At 41.1% G+C, this 23,159-nt stretch overlaps 1 protein-coding gene across 1 annotated transcript in view; it reads right to left on the bottom strand.

Annotated features, from left to right (window-relative positions):
• The window catches only part of LOC111873436 (serine/arginine repetitive matrix protein 2), a 168,837-nt gene extending 145,912 nt beyond the window's left edge, over positions 1–22,925 (bottom strand). Inside the window, exon 1 of the mRNA XM_023868161.2 lies at positions 22,675–22,925. The gene's annotated coding sequence lies outside the window, so the exon portion shown is untranslated. The remainder of the gene's footprint in view (positions 1–22,674) is intronic.
• Positions 22,926–23,159: the final 234 nt, after the last annotated feature.

The raw sequence follows: 23,159 nt of genomic DNA, 5'->3' as shown, positions 1-23,159 counted from the left end.
GCGAGCATCAAGGATAAAAAGAAACACTGATGTGCAGAGAAGGCATTTGGTAAATGTGTGTGAGGCTTCTCCACTGAAGCAGATAAATAGTAATTTTTATAATCCTTGACACAACTTCTATTCGGGCTCCAAACTCAAGAAATCTTCCATTTAATTGGTACCAAGAGTTAAGTGGCCGAAGCATAAAGCTGATCTCTCACTTCCATCTAATGCCGATGCCTATAATGTGTGTAGCGCTGCCCACACGCGCCCTGAACCTCTTCAAGGCAAGGTTCTTTATACAGCGTCATGTGAACTGACATTCAAATTGTGCTAGAATCCTGAAGTTTGATTAATTTATTTGTTATGTATCCATTTCTGTTTGTGCTGTTACTATTTTTATTATATCACCAATATCACAATCATCTCTGTTTCATCCCATTTTTGCATATAAGCGTACCCAGATCTCTGGAAAGAATTCGGTGAAATTGTAATACGTTTACGCTAACACAGTCTTGTCATCGTGTGTTGAAGAACAACTCATTGCTATGACATGCTCCATTTTCTGCAGTTCTGTTTCCTCACGATGTTACACCATAATCATTCAAGTTGTTGCTGCTCTAGTTGCTTTAATTATTACATCTTCCATAGTCGGAGTTTGTTCTTTGCTGTATAATGCAATTGAGACGTCAAATGTGTAACCTTATTTTCATTATTATTAATATTATTATATACTCGTATATTTTATTTACTGCGTATATGTTAAACATTCAAATTAGATCTACGTATGTTCAAGCCTCAAATTATGTATTTAACATAATTACAATGCACATTATTCAAACAAGAATGTTTGTTTTCGATATTACTGGTAGTGTCCAGAAACGAATATAAAAATCCTAAATATTAATCTTTATTCTGACAAATAACACAAAGCTGATGACACAAGAATCTGCAATCATTTTTTATTCTCTAGGATCGACTGACAGTAATTTCAATTGAGAAGGCAGGTTTAGTCATATGCGCCGTGAAGGCGTATATAATTACATTTCCATTCGTCTCGACATTCTGGGCTATAACAGCGTAGAATCTGGCAGGTGATTATCAGCGTTTCGAGGAATTGGCTGTCTCCAACCTCATGGTCTATTCTCGACATTAGATATAAATGTGTAACCCAATCAGACTCTGCTAGACTTAACTTCGTGTAGATATCCACTTGGCACAGTAGTAATGAAGAGTATAATCAATATTTTCTCTTGAAGCCTGAGATAATTCTCTGTTCCTGCTGTCTTTCAGTTGAGCCTGCGGTAGCGTAGTTTGTTGAGGCACTGTGCTACTAGCCGGCAGGTCGCTGTTTCGATTCCAGATGAGGTTACTTGATTTTTCATTTGAACTTTCCAGTCGCACTATGGTCCGGGGTCGACTCACCCTCTAACATAAATGAATACCAGGAATATTCTTGAAGGTAAGGGGCAGCTAGCCCATAAGGCTGACAACTTCACCTCTATCTGTTAGCTGATCGTCTAAAAGATGTGGGAGCCTCGACGTCTCACAAACCTACGGGTCTACAGGGCCAGTTACAAGGATAGCTTTGCCCTTTTTTCGTCTTTGAGTTCATTTACATACATAGATACAAAATGCAAAACGACAGGAGGTTGGAGAAAACTGCATAATGAGGAGCTTCATAACTTGTACTCTTCTCCAAGTATAATTAGAATGATCAAGTCAAGGAGGATGAGGTGGGAAGGTCATGTAGCACGAATGGGGGAGACGAGGAGTGCGTATAGGATATTGGTGGGAAAGCCAGAAGGAAAGAGACCACAGGGAAGACCAAGGGGTAGGTGGGTGGACAATATTAGAATGGATCTTANGGGGGGGGGGAATGTCTGTAAATATAACAATAAAATGTCACAGAGAAGATGGAGGGTACGAGGACTTAAGAATAGCAGAAACAGGGAGAGAAAACTGAATTACAAGTTTTCAATTACGGGATAGAAGTCTGTTTTCTGTGAATGAAAACAAACAATAGTGTTTGTTGTCAGACTAATGGTGAAGTATGTTCCACCATATTGGATTCGAAGTCTGTATTCCCTCTGGTTAAGAGTTTTCAGGTGTTTTCTTTACGTTTTCTCTTACAGCCCACATGCAGGCAAACAGAAGGCTATTAAAATGTGTAGCTTTGTGTCACATGAGCAAATGTTATTTCTTCACATATTCACACATCCCAGTTTAATTTGTACGCCAGACATACATAATATCACGTCATGAAACTACTGACATCAAGTTTTTTCCCGTGTAAAAGAAAAAGTACAGAAGACGGCTTATTCTTATGCCCGCTGTCAACAATAACTAATTAATCCTTGGCACATGATCTGAAATGGTACAAATATTCTCAGCTTTACTGAATCAACAGGTTCTCTACAGTTCCCTCAAGAGTTCTCCGTTGAAATTTAATCCATTTCACATCGTCGCACCTTATTCTGTAACATCCATTTTAATAATATCCTTCTACTAAACACCAATTCGAGTGATTTGCACTCGTTTTGTATTCGAGACGTCCCTAGCTCAAGTCTCATTAAGTTTATATCATTGGTATATCCTTTGCCTTCTTTTTAGAACTCCAAGAATAACAAGATTCAATGCTCTCAGTAGAAAACTGTGAAACGCTAACAGAGCCATAAGTGAATTAAGAAGAGAACACGAGTATTCCAGAACCCAATGAAGAGCTTGTTATATCTGTTTTGTTTGCACTCACTTAATATTTGTCGAATTGCATATCAGTGATATCAGGTTCCACTGGATCCTAGCTAACTTCAGGGCGGACTCTCGTACCTGGGGAGAGATATTCGCTCACCTGACAGACAAATGTTTAGACAAGCTCGGCATTCTCGCCTTTCCTAATCATCCCCAACCTAGTTCACTTCTTCACAGTATGTTTCCTACAAATATATTTTAATATTTTCTTCTCATTTATGCGTCGGTCTTCCACGTGACTTCTTACCTTCAGACTTTATAGCTATCCCTGTAACAGGCCATGAAGGCCCATAGTTGTGTGAAAGGTCGAGGCTGTCACATCTTCTAGACATTCGGCTCGCAGATGGAGGTGGGGTTATCAGCCTTCCGCGACACCGCCCTTTACCTACCAGGAAGATTCTTGGTACTAATTTTTGTTAGAGACTGCGTCGACCCCAGGACATAGTGCGAATGGAAGGATTAAGTTAATTGAACAATTCAATGACTTCATCAAGAATCTAACCCGCAACCTTCCGGCTTGTAGCATAGTGCCTTAATCAAATACGCTACCGCCTGCCCCTCGAACTTTATAAACAAAATTTAATACTGATTTCTTCTTTCGTGCTATATGTCTCTCTTATTCATTGTATTCTGTGATTTACTCTCTGTTTAACTAAACGACGTTTCGTGAGATGCATAGATTATATAGCACAGAATGTGTAAAAACAATGCAAAATGAAATAAAAAAGATATTGAAGGAAATGGAGGCCTAGTGCTTCAAGGGATGAAAAAACTTTGTCGAAATTAACAGACTTTCAGGTCGAGATTTCAGCTCGAGTCCAAAGTACTCGTAGATTCTTAACAACTACGCCATGGCGTTTTGTCCTCATGAAGGAGCCTGGATAGATCAGACTGAATATGGATTGACGGCATGAGTTAGGGTTCTGGCAGGGGAAGGAACTTTTCACCACGTCCAGACCGGTTCTAGGGCACACCCAGGCTCACAGGGGTTCAGACGATGCAGCGTAGACATGAACCCACACCTTTACCTAGGGCAGAGGACTGAAGTGCGCGGAGTTTTACATCAGTGTCTCTATATGCATTGTGCTTCGGCAAAAAGCTATTCTGCCTTCTGCAAATATCTGAAGACTCCATAACGCGTCAACTATAATTACTTCTACGATCTGAGATTCTCACAGCAGAGGTTATGAATATTTGTGTGTTCTGAAATATAAATCTTCATGATTACTTCTTATTAAACTCGTGGCAGTAGCTGTTGCCTCCAATTTAAAATTGCCAGTGTTGTAATAGCATCACGCCGGTCACGGTAGCTGAGCAGTCTAAGGCATGTACTGTGTTCGCTCGCTTGGAAACCGGGATCGTGGGTTCGAATCCCACCAAGGGCATGGATGTTTAGTTTTGTGTGCGCGTTTTTCTGTGTTTGTGTACAGGTAGAGGCTTTGAGACGAGCTGATCACCCGCTCAAGGAGTCCTACAGAGCGTGTAAGATCTAGAAAAACCGAAGTGAACGGAGAAGTTCATGGAGGTAGGTCTAGGCCCACTGGGGCTGTAGTGCCAAGGAAAAAAAATATATAGCATCAGAACATTCGTTATTATGTACACACAAAATTCAGAACTTCAGCTATGCAGTGGCATATTGGACTCTTTCATATTCTCAGCATTACCGCCATATTGTTTTGGTGACCTGCAACCATGGACTACAAACCTCAGGAATCACAATTCCAATTTAAATTAGTTCATAATTTCTTGTTAATTCCCTTATAGCCCGGAGAATCGCCGTCGGCGCTCAGGCGCCGAAACAAAGTACGCATGCGCATGTGCATTTTCATCCACCGCCATTTCACGTCACTCGACCTTTATATTTCACGTTAACTTGTGGGGGAACCAGTTCATGGCACACACCTCTTTCCCGTTAAAGGAAATCTAATAGACACTTCTCTTGTTGTCATTATTCTGTGGGTTTAAAATGCAGTTCATAAACCCCCAAGCAAATCAGCCTGTTTTGCGCCTAACGTCGGAAAACTTAATTTATTCCAGTATAATTAGTATCCAAGTAAACGAAAGGGAATATATGCATGGTCATTAACATGCACGACAGAATAATAATAATTATAAAAGGTTAGTTAATAATCCGTTCAAAATGTGGCAAATTTAAATACGTGGAACCGACGACAACAAATCGAAAGCATGTTCAAGTTAAATTTCAGAAATTGTTATTGCTATTAAGTTCTTGTGTTATATTCCAATAACCCATTTAAGAGCCTATAGTTTAAAATACAAAATCATAGGCTACCCTTGCTTTATGGGGGTGTGAAACTCATTCTCTCACTCTAAAAACAGAATCGAGTTTGAGAACGATTTCTTGAAGAGGATGTTGGGAAAGAGGAAACACGAAGTAGCAGCAAGGAAAAACGAAGTAACAGGGAGGAAAAAAGAAGTAACAGGAAGGAAAAAAAATAAGAGAGCGGAGAACTTCATGGACTGTACTCTTCGCCGAGTATTCTTAAGGCAATTAAATAAATAAAAACGGGTGAGTTCGACAGGACATATAGCATGCATGGGGAAATGAGAAATTCATATAAAATTTTTATGGCAAATTTAAAAATAAGTTGCACCTAGACGTACATGGGACACTAATAGTCGCCTACTGTGTAGTCAGTTATTCAGCCTGGATATACACAAATTTTCTTTAACTTATATCACCGGAAGAATATTATCTCGTAGAGGAGTCAAGCTTTCATGCCCGAAAGTTAACAGCTGGTTATGTAACTAACTCGGTGATAATAGAAATCGACGTTAAAATGCGCCGTTGTGCATGATCCTGAACTATTTTCTTCTGCCTCGTGTCCTCACAAACCATTTCCCTAATATCCAGCTATGCTTTCTGTTTCCATCTGTTTCTCATTATTCCAAGCCGGAAATTTTTACCCAGATTTCACAACTAAAATTCCATATTGCAGGGATAACTTAGAAGTCTGCATCTCGATCAGTGGATAGGCGGACACATGTGGCTCATTAGCAGGGTTCAGAAGAAGGAAGGAGGCAAAAACTTTCATACCAGTACAGGTATTGTGTGTACGTGTTTTGTACACCCCTAACTTCATGTCTAATTGATAAGGTAGTCAGTATGCTGTTCTTGATGGGATTTAGTTCGTAAAAAAGGAACTGATGATGCGGGCAGATGCCTGCTAAGGGCGGACTGGCTTTGCCTCCACGCGTCCTGCTTGGCACGCCCTGTGTGTGGGCAGGCCCGCTGTACTTCAGTCCGGGACAAGGATTCTTGCCAAGAAGTAGGCGAGATATCAGCAAGTGCGGATAAACTGACATCAAAAGTAATCAAAGACATCAAAAGATTTAACATTCCTGTCCCTTTAACTTCCCTGGAAATGATATCTTCACATCTCTGTGTTTGTCTTCCAAATAACCTATTTTCGGAGATCAAAACTTCAAGCCCCCGCACCACCCAGGAAGATCACGACTTCAAAATCAATCACCAACAAGTTTAACCCACTCTACAGGCTTACCCCACGGCCGTTAATCTCGGCTTTCTAGACCGGAGCCGCTACTTTTCCATTCAAGTAGCTCCTCAATTATCTTCACGAAGCTGAGTGAACCCCGTTCCAGACCCACTACTTCTGAGAAAATCTGGTAGCGCCTGGAAACTAACCCGGGATCTCTGGATCTGTAGCCAGGAACTCTGACCACTAGACCATAGTTGAGGTCTTCTCAGCCTAATAATCGGGTTTAAAAAATAAATGCGTAAGGTTCTACATCTTGGCCGCAAAATAGCGTCAGTAAACTTTAAATTATTTTCACATGATATCCTTAAGCTGGTTAAATCAAAGAAGTGACTATAGGGTGTAACTGAACATACAAAGGAAATATTCAGTGCATACTATTCTTTAGTTGAGAAATGCTGTGAAATAGAGCCATATGTGACAGAAATACATCGATATAAGAATAATATAACATACATTTAAAAAAAAAGGTAAATTTTGAGGTTGTAAAACTACCGAAATATTTTGAGATGGGGTTCAGTACTATATTTCTGTAATGACGAAGATGAACAGCTGAATAGATATCCGATGTTCGAAGAATTTCCTTATTCCTGGGGAAATTACCTGCGACTAAGTGTCAGTGGTTTCGACTTGTTGGGAATTGCCACAGTGAGTATGACACACTCAAGCGAGAAAGCATAATATCAATATTCTGTATTATTTGACGCTTTGAAAACGAAACGGATGCATGTGATTGCAAAACCTCTTTGCACATTCGTAGAATTAACGTACTGCCACGTTACGTCACGATTGTACCGAGTGAGCAGTCCCTTCTATGTACGGCTATGAAATGCTAGAGGCAGAGAGGATGGCCTTGGAACTACAGAAACACACTCGCGCGCGTCTTGAGTACTAATCTTTTTTTCATATTTACTTTAGTTACAAACGTGTTTGCATGGTCCAGGGGTTTGTAATCCACGTCCAGTTTATTTCGGAACAAATAATCTCTAGCAGCGCCGGTCACGGTAGCCGATCGGTTTAAGGCATGCACTGTCTTCGCTCGCTCGGAAGCCGGGATCGTGGGTTCGAATCCCACCCAGGGCATGGATGTCTGTGTGCGTTTTCCTGTGTTTGTGTGTAAGTAGAGGCCATGCGACGAGCTGACCATCATCCCAAAGAGTCCTATCGAACGTATATGATCTAGACAAACCGAAGTGAACGGAGAAGTTCATGGAGGTAGGCCTAGACCGACTGGGGCTGTAGTGCCAAGGAAAAAAAAAATCTCTAGCAGCACAACCCGAAGATTCAATACCAAAGCCTGCCACTGGAAGCGATCGTAGGTCACTTTCTTTGACTTCCCATTATCACATTCTATTTCTCTACGACGTAGCTTAAATGTTTCCTCCCAAATCCTTCTTTGCCTTCCGAGCAGCCTCTTTTAAATAGATTTAGCCACTAAACTTATGCATGCATTTCCATGCTCTCCGATCATACCCAATTTATCGTAGCCTAATGTATTTCGCTACCCTAACAGTACTATGTGATCAATGTATTTATATGTTCTTTTTTTAATTGATAGTGGGATAGGACTAAGTCCCTTGTACTGCGGCCACTTCTGGTCTATTGCACCAGCCCCAGATGATAGGTGAGGGTGATTGTGGAGCAATTGGTGGAATGAAGATTGGCAGGGGAAACCAAAGTACTCGGAGAAAACCTGCCCCAGCGCCACTTTGTCCACCACAAATCCCACTTGACCAGACCCGGGATCGAACCCGGGCCGACACGGTTGGAAGCCAGCGACTAACCGCTTGAGCTATGGCGCGACCCTTTATATGTTCTTAATCACGTATTATCCTAAATTAGCTAATTAATCCCTTTACATTCCGTATAATTCTCCGAGTGCTTTGTTTTTAGATACTTTGACTTTACGCTCATCCTTAAAAATGAAAAATAATGTTTCATACCCGTCAAAACCAACATATTTCATAAGGATACCGTACATCACTGAACAAAAAAGGCGTGTCAACACGAAAACCTTCTGGGCGATTTTTGAACGCAACCTTACTATCCGGACATCATCATCAGAGAAATAAAAGAAGGGTTTAATTGAATTTGATAAAGTTATAGTTCTCCCTGTGCTTAACTAATTAAGCACTACGCCATGAAAGCGTATTTTGGAGTGGATGTATAGATCCACGTTTTCTTGACCTGGGTACTAGCTGGAGATGGGTGGTCATCTTCACGCCCATGCCTCTTTATCCCCGGGGAAGATTCCCCGGTACCCATTGGATAGGATACTGGGTGGGCCCCAGATCCGGTCTGGACGACGTAAAGAAGAGAAAATTCTTGATCTTACCGGGACTCGAACTCCGCCCCCTCGGTCGTCCAGCCGGTAGCCAGTCACTATATCGACTACGCTATCCCAGTACCTGACTCGAATACTGAGACAATATTTAAACATATAATAATTAAATGTAAGGTATAATATATATATATTATTGTGTATATAGTTCAAAATTGAATACGATTAATTTAAATCTAGCAACAACAAACGCTAGGGAGTTTCTCCCAAGTGCACAGTCTGTACTGTGTAGTGATGTTCTAGTACAGCCACAGGCTCGAGTCTCAGTCACTTCTCTGACATTTGTTTGCGTTGAGATTTTATTAAATCTGGGTTGTGAAATAATCTGGTTTGTTCACGATAATGTTATAGTCTCTCTCTTACTCATACACACCCATACACACAAAAACACATAAGGAAACATACCCAACCACATAGATAGGTAAACACTAAAACACAGAGAAACAACAGCAGACAGAAGAAAGGGACACAGACACATAGATACCTAGAAACCCAGTGAGACAGATGCAAGCAGCCACAGGAATGTGTACAGAGAAGCAGAGAGAGACATAAAAGCACACACATGAACACGCATACGCACAAACACAAAAACATAAGGCAATACGCTCTCCCATGTAAGAGACATACAATTATATACAGAAACAAGCACGCACAGGAACACGTGCAGACACACACAGAGAAAGAAACACAAGCACATATAATAACACATATAGATAAGCAGACAGACAGGCACAGGCACACATAGGAACACAGACAGACAAAAGTAAACACAGAAATACATGCAGACATCCAGACAAACACAGCAATACGCGCACACACTCAGAGGAACACGGAAGTAGAGGCAGATGATATACACAAGCAGACCGAAATGACAGTAAGGTGAGCATCGACAAGTTTCTTGATGTAATGACAACTAGGGACAAGAACACGTGGGCTTGGACACTCGAATTCGCTCCTACTTCTTGGCGTTGGCAGAAAGCACTGTTAGAGCAGGGGACCTTGTGAAAGCCACGACATCGTTTCAGACCCTGAGCGACTCCGTATTTGGTTTGCTGAGGAGTCTGCTAAGGTAACAAGCACTTTTTGATGCCAGGGCTTGTCTCCAGCCTTGGGCATTGAACGCAAGCAGATCTCTCTAATACGGTTATGAAGAACCTGATCATGTTAGTAAAGTAGATGTTTTCACGTTAGTATTTGACGATCATGACCCTCAAAATAACTTTTGTCTCAGCAAAATTTACATATCGTACAAATTTTGATCGGAATATTTTTCCGTCAACTCAACATTTAAGATTCGTGTGTTGTTTTGTTTGTCTTTTGTTTGTTTAATTAAACTGTATTGGCATATTTTTATAACTGGAATAGAATAAGAAATGGCTGGACGATTATAGTATATGAGGAAGTGGACAAGGCCTAATTGAAGGCACGATAACAGAATTTAAATGGAGGAACCTAGAACAACCACAAACGCGTTCATTCAGAATGGTTTGTTGCGTAGTATCAATTCGAAGCGAAGACATGCCAGTATGAACCAGAAGTATGTAATATCTGAGGTGGACGAATTTAATTGTGGTCCATAATCCCAAACGTACCAAAAGTTAAACTTAAATTTACAAAATATCTCAAAATCCAATCAGAATACATGAATCATGGCGCTTGACTAAGATACAAATGTCGTTACAGTCTATAACATTTCTATATATGGAGCAGAAACTTAATTGGTGTAGCAGTAACGCTCTAGACTTGTATTCGGGAGCTGCTGGGTTTAAATCTCGGCCAGAGGTTCGATTATTCTACCTGATTTCTTCGTGGTTCTCTTCAGTCCAGCAAGACAAATGCAGGGATTTCGTTATGATAGCTTCCTTGCAAATCCTTTTCACTTCATCATTCATCAATCATACATAATTATATGTTATACAGTCTAGATACTGAGAACTTTTTTAAAATAAACCACAGATAAACTGATGTCAAGTCAAGAAAAATAAACTGACCCTTTGCACTGCTCATTAAGGTTTATCGGCAGAAGTTCATTTGCAGCAAAAGAAAGAATCGAGAACCAATGAAGACTGAGTAATTGATATAAAGTCCGTCAACTAACTAATTAACTAACTAACTAAAACTGACTCCATGGAGCTGAACCCTTCTTCAGAGGCCGCCAATTGTGCAGCTACTCAAGAATGTCTCAGTATTTTATGGAACCCGAAGGTTCATTACCGTGTTCACAAAAGCCCTCCACTGGTCCCTACCCTGAATCAAATCGATCCAGTCCGTACCACCCCATCCTATCTGAGATCCATTTTAATATTGTCTACCCACCTACGTCTTGGTCTTCCTAGTGGTCTCGTTCCTTCTGGCTTTCCCACAAATATTCTTTATGCATTCCTCCACTTCCCCATTCTTACTACATGCCACGTCCATCTCTTGATAACTCTAATTATATTTGGCGAAGAATACAATTTATGAAGCTAAGTCCAATCAACTGTGATGTTTATTTGGTATCTGTCAACACAATTAACGAAATAAATATCTGTCAACATATCTAACGAAACAAACAGTGGACTTCAATTAAACTTCATTGTTGGTAACGGAATTCTTCAACCCCCTTTGCAGACCTAATGGTTAGCTTGTCACCAATCCATCATATGTAATTAGGTACTGGAATTTCCTCCCCGTCAGATAAAATAATTATACAGTCATGCCTTGGACTCTGGGGCCTTCTGTATGATAATGGTGTGGCCCCCATAGGGGTCAAGTGAGCATTAAGACAGTCGACGTCATCAATAGCTATTCTGTGGTAGGATGATTCTAGTACATACCCATCCCCACCCCAACGTAAACACAATATGGCAAATAACGTGTTGTAGGATTTGAGGTTCTCACAGGGGTGGTTATGAAGAGTGCGATCTTCTGGGTAACATCACCGTGTAGTCAGCGAAAAGTCAGCTGACGTTTCGGAGGAACATATCAACTCCATCATTAGGGTTTAATTAGTCAAGCAAAATATCAGCGTGAAATCAGGTGGCAAGCCGAGTATTTTGCTCGTCTTATTATACATTGAAACTGGAAGCGATTTGTTCCTCCGAAACGTATGTTGACTTTCAACAGACTACATGGCATTATATCTTCAAATAATGTGTTTGCTATATCAAATTAAGTACAAGTTTCCATTCTATGCAGAAAACGCGCTAGACTGTTGTAACATGGGTAGAGTCCAGCACTGCAGCAAGCAAGCAATATTCACAATGTCACACACAGTGTCTGTCCTTCCTAGAGGCAATATTCCGGAGGACATCGCATCCTCTATTGTAAATTAGCCGCTGTTATTGTCAGGCACAAATGTTGCTTTCTCCTCAACAGATGACTATATATGGCATGTCTCGGTCACCATACTGTGCTCAACAGTTCTTCACCGGCTGTTGCTCTTCATTGGTTATGGCTCCTGCTGTGCACTGAACGTCTGGATTAGAATCTCGGCCAGGGACCGGCACCCATGGCAGAGCTATTTGGTGGTGTTCTTCAAATCATATGCTTCTTACACATATTTTCCGACAAATCTTTTTTATCGTGTTTCTATTCAACTTTAGCACGTTTGTTGTTTTGAAATTGTTGTTAAATAATGGAAAAATGTAGCATGCCTATGTTGCAGTACTCTTCTTATTGCCTCGGTTTTTGTCCTCTACCATCGTGGCAAAGGTAAATGTAAGAATAGAGATTTTAAATTGGAGCATTCATTGAGATGGATTTGGATTTTAGCCTCGATGACGGGATGATAATAAAGACGAAGTGATGATCGACAAGAGACTACAGCTCAACGTGAAAGACGAACCTTGCTTGTGGCCTTATACACCTCACATTCAAAAAGGTTTACAGAGAAGGCTCTAGAACTGTTTTTCTCAGTTACACTGAACTTGACCACTTCCTATTCCAAATCTCTATACTCCATGAATGAAATGGCTTCGTTAAATGACGTAAAATAAATAACTCAACATTTTATTTTGTCATAGACTGGCACTGAATGCTGAAGGTCTTGAACTCATGGTCTTCAGCATGAAAGGCAAAATTCTCACTCCCAAATCACCCTCAGCTTTATCTATGGTGCTGTATAATTGATATTTTCGAAGATACAGGAAGAGTAGATATACAGAATAAATTTTTCGAAACAGGGATAGTATCGAAGAGAAACGAGGGTGATGTCAGTAATAAGAGGCCGAAATGTGACATTTTAAAGACGCCTTATTGATACGGCAATATTTGATACGAAGTGGAAGGAATGTCAGCAAAAATAATAGGTTATCGCGGGAATCTTACATGTGTATATTATATGGGCGAACNATTGCAGCCGCGGCGCGCACTTGATTGTACGCACTGTATATGGGCAAATAATTTACGATGTTTGGAAGTATTTCCGAATGAATGCCTTACATATATTACGAAAGATTCCTTCTTCATCCTTTTTCAAACTTCATTTGCGGCCATCCTGCCACGAGCTGAGACAGTTTGTCACTAAGTTGATTGTACCATCGGGGTTTGATTCTCTATATGAGCAGGGGGTTTTCTCCCTACAGAGACATCCAGAACGATCCTACATCATACCAGCGTCCTACTCAATAAATACTAGGCACTGTTTTTGACCTAACTCTTCCAACCGCACTATGGCCCTAGAGTCGACTGAGCCTCTAACAAAAATCAGTGTCCTGAATCTTCCTGGGGAGTAAAGGGCGGCCGGAGCGTAAGGCTGACAACATCAACGCCATCTATGGCCCGACTGTCTAGAAAATGTGGCAGCCTCGATGTCTCACAACCCTATGGGACTCCATGGTCTGTTACAGGGATTGCTTTACTTTTTTGACCTTATAATGGTCGACGCGTGGAACTGATCAATATCCTCCACCTAATTCTGAATTCTAGAATGTGTGGAGCCACCTCACAATTAATTTCAGGCGAGAGATTTTTCACAGAGACAATTTTAACTTCATATTCTTCAATTCGTTGAATGATACATAACCTCAACAGTTGGTATACCATTGTAAAATAATCTAATTAAAAAAGTCGCATCGTCTTCTTGGTCTTCCAAGAGATTTTCAAATGTTGTATAATATAATCTTGAATCTCTCTCTTTTGTAGTGTCACAGAGCTGATGGATACAAAGCTGCATGAAAGCTGACCATACTCGAAATGTCTTCGGTTTCCTAGTAAGGGTGCAGTGAGTTCCTGAACTTGAATACAGATATTTGTCATTCACAACGTATTCATTAAGGGAAGTGAGATAACAGATTGTTCCAGGTAACCAACGTCTGTCAGTCTACCTACCTGTCGTGTCACGGTACACTTGCTGACATGCAGAGAGCTACAATTTCGTGTATCCCATTGGCATTTAGAAATGGACAGTGAGTCTCTCTTCCTTAAACAAAGCATGCAATGGGACAAGTTCTGGGGAAGTTGAAGTCTTATTCTGCATAAGTAATCTTATGTGCGCACATAGTCTAGCTTAAAATATAAGTTACGTCAACAATTAGAACACAAACAAGATGTAGGCCTACATGTCTAACTTCGACTATAAGGCCTATAAATTCCAGTCACCTGATACTTATCAGATGCTCTACTCTACTCAGCACGGCTTTCCTTACTGTTGCGTAACCTGTCAACCAACCGTTTATCAAGGGTCTGTCTTATATCTTTATAATTCAAATATGCACACATTGGATGTCATGCAAAATTTGTAAGCATGTTCCAATCTGAACACCCTTAGCTTCGGTGATTTAATAACCATCATTGTGAAACATCTACAAACAGGGCCATTTGTATGGTTATTTTAAAATGTTTATGCTTTGTTTCTATAATGTTTATAAAATCAAAGCAGTATGGGAAGGTCATATCTTCCTTATCTCATTCCTTATCTCCGAAAATTCTCGCCGAACGTAAACACACTGTGTGCACGTGATCTAAGTTACAAGTGTCCGAACTGGTTTAATTCTGATTTGTATAATTGTGTGAAGTTCAAATTGAACGTTATTTCCTCAGAAACGGCTCATTGCACATATATTTCTATACAGGAACACTCCTAGGCTTATATCTCATTAATATCTGTAATTTTCATTCGAAACATATTTCGATGCGGTCTAATTTACCGAAGAGATTTCTGAGTACGTCCGGTGAAAAACTTTGAAATTTAACAGAACGCGGAGCACGCGGTAGCGTAGTTGGTTGAGGCACTATGCTACAAGATAGAAGGTTGTGGGTTCGAATCCCGATGAGGTCACTGGATTCTTCAATTTACCTAATCCTTCCGGCCTCACTATGGCCCTAGAGTCGACTCAGTCTCTATCAGAAATGAGTACCAGGAATCTTCCTGGGCGGCCGGCACGTAAGACTGACAACCTTACCACCATCTGTGAGCTGATTTTCTAGAAAATGTGGGAGCCTTGACGTCTCACAACCCTATCGGCCTTCATGACCTGTTACAGGGATAGCTTTTACTTAACAGAACGGAAAATGGCGTCCATTGTTTTGCTTTCTGTTAGTGACTGTAAGTAGTTGCAGTACGGAAGGAACATTCTGATACCAGTAACTGCTGTAAGTTCTACACCTAAAATAAAGTAATGCAATAAACAATCAAAGCAAATGTATTAAAAATCCTAAAGAAAGCATTTGGATAATACATGTACACGTACATTCTATTATGAGTACAGCCTCTCAAACCTGATGATCTTTGTGATGTGCCAGAAATATTTCAGGTGACTATACTTGTACACTGATACAGGATTCCTTCACGAGAATTTCCTTTTGACACAAGACCTCGAAACACATCCGCACGTACAAGAATACAACTGGCCGTGCCTGAATACAAACCAGCGTCACGGCCATATCTGACTTTATGCACTTGAGATATGCATTCAGAGCCAAATTAGTAGGTTGTCTGAGTTAGTTCTTTTTAGTTAGTTTCTTGGGGTGGAGTGAGACTGAGTCCACTTGGTACGTCGGCCACTAATCAGCCTATTGCCCCAGACCCAGATGATGAGTATGGAGCATTTGGTGGATTAAGAATTGGTAGGGGAAACCGAAGTACTCGGAGGAAACCTGCCCCACTCAAATTTGTTCATCACAAAATCCAAATGTCCTGACCTGGGCTCGAACCCGGGCCACCGCGGTGGGAAACCGGTTTTGTTTAAATTAAGAACGTATTTAAGTGCATGCACCGATGATTTCAAATTAATTTTCAACTTCGTAAGTTACACAGAGCCGAATGGAAGGTAAAATCTATCCCTGTAACAGGCCGTGAAGGTCCATAGGGTTGTGAGACGTCGAGGCTCCCACGCATTCTAGACAATCGGCACACAGATGTCGGTAAGGTTGTCAGACTTACGCGCCGGCAGCCCTTTACTTCCCAGGAAGATTCCTCGTACTCATTTCTGTTAGAGGCTGGAAGGATTAGGTCAATTGAAAAAAAATCCACCTCATCGGGATTCGAACCCGCGACCTTCCGGCTTGTAGCATAGATCCTCAACCAACCGCGTGTCTGCCGAATGGAAGGATTACTCTGAATACTTCATTGAGAAGGTGACGAAAATAAGTCAATGTAGCTTATTTTAAGGAAACATAGACGCATCTGCTTGTGGAACTGGAAACAATCACGAAATTTTCAGTCAGAATATGTAGTCTCCCTCGGGCCCTGGAATTAAAACTCGCGAATATAAAGTAGGAATCCTTATCGTTCACTGGAAGTTTCGAGTAGATGTAGAACAATACAGGAACTGTTTCACAGAAGCATACGTACTTCAAGCACAGATAATATCGATTCATCTTTCAAGGAATTTCCCCGTTTTATGGAACCCGAAGATTCATTAACGTGTTACAAAGGTCCAACTTTGGACCCAAATCTGAACCCGTTCACATTTTAACGCCTTGCTTTTCTGGTATATGCCGAAAGTCACATTTTAATATATAGCATTCCGGTATCGCACTCCGGAGGTCCTGGTATCAGACCACAGGCTACTTCTCCTGACTTAGATATTACATAGTTCTCGTCAGTATCTCTGCAGAAATATCGGAATTCTACCTCAAAATAGACCATGGCCGCTTTCTTCGATATCCTATAGAATTTACAATCCATAATAATCCTAATGAATGATTCAACAGGTTGAATCTACGTAAACCTATGTGCTTTCACTGGGCTATTCCAAGAGATTTTAGGTGCATATATTTTGTTCCCGGTAAGAGATACGTTTGAAACTATGGGAATAAACTTTATAGTCTCGTTTCATTTCTCACAATACTGACCCTCGCACGGTGTATTAGAGCATAAATTGCTAATATCGCCTTAACGTGTTCCTTTTCTACTCGTGCGTTGAAGTCTCTGGGGTGACAGCGCAAATTTTGCAGTGAATTTGACCACCCTTAACATTACGGTCTTCGGAAATATGACACCATGTAACTTAGCTGATAGTACTAGGTTTGCGGGGAAACTTGTTGTCTCGATCTGCATGGTGGAGATGGAGAGACAGCAGGTTCCTCCGAAACGTTTGGTACCTATCTCTTAAACTAAACGGCTTCACGTTCCACATGATCGTAATCGTAATATTCACGGTAATGGCAACCTCAAACCTTTTAATGGACCAACTAATTACAAGAGGACCTACCTGAAATGAAACCTGGTGTATCGGCTAATTTTTCCTTTCTCGAGAATGTTTAAAGAAAACTGATGTAACATTCTTTCTACATATTTAAAGAACAAAAAATACAAAACCTGAGTGTTTGTTATATACTACACTATAAATTTGTTCATCATTGTGTTTCTGATCTGGAAATATCTGAAGAACGCCCTGATGGACAACTGAAAACAAAACAGATTCAGAAGAAGATGTCGAGAGCGAGAATCAAAGAAAGAAACAAAGGAGAACAGATAGAAAAGACGACTAGACGTGCGCGCTGCTCAGTAATAGCGCAGTGTACTGTGACTTGTCATCTGAATAACGAATCTAATGGAAATTTCCAGAACGGGAAATACTTGTTCATTGGGATTTCATGGAGAGCAGCTTAAATATAAAAACAGCTACTTTCACAATTTAAGACTTATTTATCGCTGCGTACTGAAGAACTGGAACTTGGTCAAAACACTGTTTAACCTTGTTATATTCCTAGCTTAATCTACCTCGATTCTAGTGACAGGACACTTGTGAGGTACTTCCTGCATCGCGATAAGCATTAACTTGGGAGTGCAACGTTTGATGGGCCAACGAATTGAGGAAATTCCTCTTATAAAGCAAGAAAATGGTTGAAGAATTCTATCGTCTGAGATATAACGCTGTGTAGTCCATTGAAAGTCAACCGACGTTTCGGAGGAACATGTAGCCTCCAATTTCAAGGTCGAAGAATAAGCCAAGCAAGAAACCATCTTTCAAGCAAATGGCAAGGAGACCCTCAGATCGTACAAGTTAACGTTTCCCTCTGTACATAAAAATCTGAAATCGGGCCCTACCCCCAAGTAGTTGGGTCCAGTTCACATCTGCCCATTTGTCTTTAAATTCGCTTTCGGTATTACTCTCCCATATAGGCCTAAAATTTGTCACATGGCACATTCGTAGGATGTTGCAAAATAAAAACATTTAATTTTTTTTATACATCCACTCTCTCGTACGTCTTCATGGCATAGTGCTAAATTAGTTAAGCGCAGGGACAGCTTTGCTTTTTTTTTATCTTTATATGCCTTCTATATGTTCTATATAAATTTAATTGTATGGATGGAAACATACCAGTGATAAAATTCACTTTGCTTATATGTCACCGTCTGCTTCTTATCTTATTGTACGTGAATGTTTATATGCTTTATTTTTGTTCCGTGAGATTAGCTCGCGGGCCATGTTGAAGTATCTTGCGGCCCTAGGATTTATTACGAATGCAGCAGAACTTAATGCTAGACAAAGGTAGCGGAGTGTTACCCCTGTACGTCTCCATGCATAATCTATTGGTGACCTGGAGCAAACCTGTCCAGAAAATGGAGATGAGTGATCAGCATTATGCTCCGGCCATTCAATCTCTGCGGATAGATTCTCCAGTGTCCATTGAATAAGTATATGTGGTGCGAAAAATAACAGTCTCTAGGTCTCATGTAATTGAACTCGGCTGTTCGGCACGTAGTCTGCCACATTACTGACTAAGAAGACATAATTCACGAAGTTTGTGAAATATATTTTTAAAATTCTTGAAGTTATCTTCAAGGTAGACGCGGATATTTATCCGCAAACCCTCTTCACATCATACATAACCACTTTCTCAGACACCCAGAATTGCTTCACCGATTAGCTGTCACTGTTCTTTTGTGTGAGGCTCATTGGTGAGTCCACGAATGACCATATTACTTGAGTGGACATGTAAGCGATAATGCGAAGAGAAACAATAACATAGAAACAATTATGTAAGGAGAGCTTTACTGTTAGCACTTTCACCCGGCATTGGTAAGGTAACCAAATCAAGAAAACTGGGATGAAACTCCGGTGTAACAAGCTTGACGAAACAAGAGGTACACATAACACCGGTCGTAAACTTCCACGAACGTGACCACCAGAGGCACCAAAGAGCTTTCCTGCAAATTTCCAGATATTTGCGGAAAGGACTTATAAAAACAGACCACGGAGACAGTGTGGGTAATGCTCTGTATTTTGTTCTGGAGGGAAAGGGTTCGTATCTCGTCCACACGTGCGCTATTCTGACTTAATGGTTTTCCTCAGTCTCTCCGAAGAAAGGCAGGATAGTAACTCTATAAAAACCACTATCACCTCCTTTAAAATCCGTACCTCTTCACCATTCACATCTTCTTCCCAACTCACTAGAGGATTTTAATCTATATAGTTGAAGCAATTGTGTTAGAAACAGCCAATAGAAATTTAACGAATACCATGAATTGTCAATAGACGGTTGCCCGTTGGGATGGGCAACGCGATAACTTCCGCTCTGTGGACAGTAAGATCAGGAGGGGTGGGAGTTTTACAGAGTCCTGCTAGAACTCGAGGTATACTTATCTCTGCTACAGATTTAAATCATCATCATCATCAGTAATCTGTCAGACGACAGGTCCACAGTCTCTTCCAAAACAATTCCTCCACTTATTGCGATCTAGAGCTTTCTCCTTCAAATGACAGCAACCTCTTTTGTCCCCAAGGTCATCCAGCATCTTCTTACGTCTTCTTCCTCGTCTTCTTGTCACTTCTATCCGCTCCTCTATCTTTCCTTCAATAACTTCTTTAGAAGGCAGTTTCTGCATAAAACATGACCAATCCAATTAGCCTTCCGTTTTCTTATTTCGTGTAGGATATTCCTCTGCTCACTNACATTCTCCAGTTGTTTTTGGTCTATCTTTATTGTGACTGGGGTTGGTTGTCTCGAAATTTTCATTACTTTTGTTTTCTCCACATTCATTTCCATGCCATAGCACCTTCCAATTTCAATTAGTCTATCAATCATGCCCTGTAGCACAGTTTCTTCCTTAGCCATTAACACAAGGTCATCTGCAAGTTTCACAGTTTGAATAATTTGCCCTCCTACTTTGAAGTCTCCGAGCCCATCCAGAGCTTCCTTGGTAAGGCAATCAGATTTAAATAACGCCTATAAATTTATTTAGCTCCAGTGTTTAGCTTAATATAAAAGGGAATTTAGGCCAATCATGTTCGCAGTCTGCGCATCCAATTGGCAATAGAGGCTAAACTGATCCACTTCCATAAAACTTCGCATAAACCTCGTGCCACTAGTTCGTAATTCTTCATTCATAACCATAGCTATCCCTGTAACAGGCCATGAAGGCCCATAGGGTTGTGAGACGTTGAGGGTTCCACATTATCTAGACAATTGGCTAACAGATGGTGGTAAGGTTGTTAGCCTTACGCGCTGGCCGCCCTTTACCCACCAGGAAGATTCCTGGTACTCATTTCTCTTAGATGCTGAGTCGACCCCAGGATCATAGTGCGGCTGGAAGGATTAGGTCAATTGAAAAAAAAATCCATGTCACCGGGACTCGAACCCGCGATCTTTCGGCTTGTAGCATAGTGCCTCGACCAACTACGCTACTACTATAAGACTCTATCAAAATCATGAACAGCGACCATGTTAAATTCGAGTACCACTAGAACATGTCAGTGAAGAATCCTGGAACTACAAGCCTATATTATAATTTGCCGCTTGACAAGCTGTTCTGTTAAGATCTACATTGTGGTCTCCTGGGTTATGACACTGTAGAGTCTGGTAGTGGGTATCAATGTTCTGGGGAACTTATTGTCCTCATCTTCAGGAAAGAAGTGGTGCAAACTGAGAAAGTGACTGTGTCCTAGATTCGTTCGACAGGGATGAGAAATTCATGGAGTTCTTTAATTTTCTTTAATTAAAGATATAGGTGTTGGGAGAATATTTCATCCTGTTTTATTCTAAAGATCCTTCCCTGTCAGTAATATCCGTTAAGAACGTATCAACAAAACCACGGTGGAAAGGGCGAGGCCTCTACAACTTTCGCAATAACCGTTAACTGCAATTTCATCTATATTACATGTTCGTCATAGATTTAAAAGGACCTCGGAACAAACCAAGGCGGTTACACCATACCTTATATGAAACTATACGCTTTCCCTGTAACAGGTCATGGAGGCCCATAGGGTTGTGTGACGCTGAGGGTCCAAGATTAGCTAGACAATCGGCTCACAGATGGCGGTGAGGTTGTCAGCCTTACGCGCCGGGCACCCTTTACCCCCCAGGAAGATTCCTTGTACTTAGTTCTGTTAGAAGGCCGCGCCATATCTCAAGCGGTTAGTCGCTGGCTTCCCACCGAAGAGGCCGGAGTTCGATCCCGAGTCTGGTCAAGTGGGATTTGTGGTGGACAATGTGGCGCTGGGGCAGGTTTTCTCCGAGTACTTCGGTTTCCCCTGCCAATCTTCATTCCACCAATTGCTCCACAATCACCCTCGCCTATCATCTGGGGCTGGTAAAACAGGCCAGAATTGGCCGCAGTACAAGGGACTTATGTCGACCCCAGGGCCATAGTGCGGCTGGAAGGATTAGGTAAATTGAAAAAATCCACCTCATAGTGCTTCAACCACCTACGCTACAGCATGCCCCATATGAAACTAGTATATTTCCTTAATAATTGTATCAGCAACAACAGAGTTCTCAAATAGTACTAAAAGCATATACTGCTGGAGGTGTTGTTTGACATTCAGCGTACTAATATCATTCATTAACAGATAATTAACGCTTTGTTAATACTGTATGTACCAGAATTTAATGCACCTTTTTGGTTCCAGAAGATCTGACTGAGCATGATAATAACGCACGTTCAATTCTGGCTACTGGGCGCTAACACTGAACAGGTCACAATTTGTTTAAACAAGTTATTTTCTTGAAGTCCTGTAACTTAATATGTACCCAAAAGTTAACAGATGTTCTGTCTGCTCTCTAGCTGAGAATATCAACAGTGCGCAGACACTTTAATTAACAGTGGGTAGTGGCTGCTCTACACTTAATGCGTAGGTGTGTTGTTTGCTATAGTTACTAATGGTGACCTTTCCTGAAAACGGTACTGAAACTTCTGGTTCCATGAAAGTAGGAAATTTCTTGACTAACTGAGTAACTGTCAGATTTTCAAGTAAAACCCTCAACATAGTAATTCGTATAGTTAATATTTAAAAATAAGAAAAAAGTAAAGTTGTCTCTGTGACTAATTAATTAAGCACTATGCTATGAAGACATAAGGGGGAGTGGAGGTATAGCTCCACCTTTCTTGACCTCGGCACTAGATGGAGGTGAGCGGTCAGCTTCACACTTCTGCCGCTTTACCGCAGGAGAAATAGCCCCCAGTACCCATTTGATAGAAGGCTTGGGAGCCCCAGAGTCTGTTTGGACGATGTGGAAAGGAAAAAGATCTTACATTTCCGGGAATCGAACTCGGGACATCTAGCCCGTATGCCGTCGCTATGCCGACTATGTAAAGTTACTACAAATTTTGTAACACAATGCGAAAGTATTTTATATTCAGTTTAAACTCTAAACATTAGGAGGAGCATTAAATTCTTGCAAATATGGCAATTAAATAAGAGAATCACTGCTTACCTAATGATGATAAAAGAGTCCCGATATTTCAGATTAAAACCGACAATATCTGATACAGAAACACACAGTCACAAACTTGAGCACTTGTTCTGTAATAGTTTCTTCGAAATGATGTAAGCGCTTCTTTTGGCTACCTCACAGACTGCTGCAGCACTCGGTCAATTCACACATGCGACAACCGATATCCAACTTGGTCTGCTGGCCGGAGACTGAGGCGAGCTGCGCGGGAAGTGTTGCTCTCTCTCGCAGAAGAAACTGACTAGACTCGTAGCACAGAAGACACCTCGCTGTCCACTGGAGCAGTGTTGTAACGCTGTCGCTGAAGATATTCCAGCGGCCTTCTTCACTCTGCTTCTGTGGCCGACCGAGCGGCATGATGTAGTGGCTATGTCATCTGCATGTGAGTATAGCTAAATACGGGCTGGACGATCGGAGTTCGATTTCAGGCACAGAAAAATTATTTCCTTCACTACTACATCCAAGCG

The sequence above is a fragment of the Cryptotermes secundus genome, unplaced genomic scaffold (assembly GCF_002891405.2).
Source record: "Cryptotermes secundus unplaced genomic scaffold, Csec_1.0 scaffold333, whole genome shotgun sequence".
Lineage (NCBI taxonomy): Eukaryota > Metazoa > Arthropoda > Insecta > Blattodea > Kalotermitidae > Cryptotermes > Cryptotermes secundus.
Note: the sequence above shows the minus strand (reverse complement) of the source record. Positions and strands in the feature narration are given on the sequence as shown.